At 38.5% G+C, this 1,369-nt stretch overlaps 1 pseudogene; it reads right to left on the reverse strand.

Annotated features, from left to right (window-relative positions):
• Positions 1 to 233: 233 nt before the first annotated feature.
• LOC121160249 lies at positions 234 to 680 on the reverse strand (annotated as a pseudogene).
• Between the last annotated feature and the right edge of the window lie 689 nt (positions 681 to 1,369).

A 1,369-nucleotide genomic window follows, 5' to 3' on the forward strand; every position in this document is an offset into this window, starting at 1 on the left:
AACATTTCTCCTGTGGCAAATTGAGAGTGGTGTTTAGATAGTGTTAAGTGGTACCCTTCCCTGAAATTATAAAACTACATATGTGTGTGTATATATTTAAAATCATTTATTCACATTCCATCTTTTGGACTATACTTCACTCATATATCTGTCCCTCTTATTTTATCTTGTTTGGAAACCATCACTAACCAGACACTTAAGCCAACCCTCTTTTTTCACCAGGCTAAGCCTCTGGAAACCAAGTATAAACAAGACATTTTCCTAAATTTCTTTGGACTTGATCTCTTTTCCATTTAAGTTCACTGTTGCAATTCCATGTCTTCATGGGTCTAGCATGTGAGAATTGAATTGCTCTGCTTCAGCTTCCTCTTCTTCAGTTAGTGGAGATAGCTCCAGGTCTGTTGGCTTTTGTTGTTGTATCATAGTCATAGTTATATTCACTGTAGCACAAATATGGTTTGGGGTCTCTTTCTGATCAGCAGCAAGTGGTTGAAAGCATGCAAAACTTGATATCAAGACTTTATTGTTGACATTTCCTTTAAGAGTATTACTGGATTTTTCTTGCCTGCTGTCTCAGGATGATTAGCCTTGATTTCATATTCCAGCCCATACTGAATGTAATGCAGGTCGGAGTGAGCTTTCTGGAACATCAGTTCCAGCATATTGGCCTCTACCTCCATGTTGAATAGTTGACATTCCTCTGATTTAAAATAAATCTAAAACAGGATGGAAGCCAATTGGTTGCTCTAGTCAAATCAGAGGTATTGCTTTGAAGGATTGGCTTACATTTGGGCATTAATGTAGTTCACCATTTTGCTGTGATTATAAATAAATAGGACTATCTCCTTTTTCCTTGATTCACTCAGATATAACTGTTCTGCTATCACTTTGAAGAGATGTACTCTTCATTTTTGAATGCAATTAAGTATATGTTCATGGAGGTCATTTTTGTCATTCATTTCTTTCAGGAGCCCTAAGCATTATCACAAGTCTATCAATGACCACGTGGAGTCAGAGAGACCCAGAAATGAGAGGGAAGAGAAGATCTAACTGTATCTTGAAGAATAAGAGCATGATTGCAGCTAAGATCTTTTCACTATTATCACTTGTAAACTTCATCAAACCTGAGACAGTGCATTGAAAATCAAAACTAAAAAGTAGTTTAACCTGAAGTTGGTGAGGGAATGGTGTGTTTGGGGACCAGGCTTCGCTGTATAAACCATCCAGAGGCAGTGAGCTCCTTTCTGATGTGGGCCTTTCTTGAAAGGATAGCTCTAACTGCTCAGGGGTGGTTGGAGTAGAGAGAGATTGGAAGCAAGAAGGAAAGTGGGAAGCTCGTCCTAAGGTCCAGGTGAGAAAGAACATAGTT

This window comes from Ochotona curzoniae, unplaced genomic scaffold, assembly GCF_017591425.1.
Source record: "Ochotona curzoniae isolate NIBS_2020 unplaced genomic scaffold, NIBS_Ocur_1.0 contig_4501, whole genome shotgun sequence".
Classification (NCBI taxonomy): Eukaryota; Metazoa; Chordata; class Mammalia; order Lagomorpha; family Ochotonidae; genus Ochotona; species Ochotona curzoniae.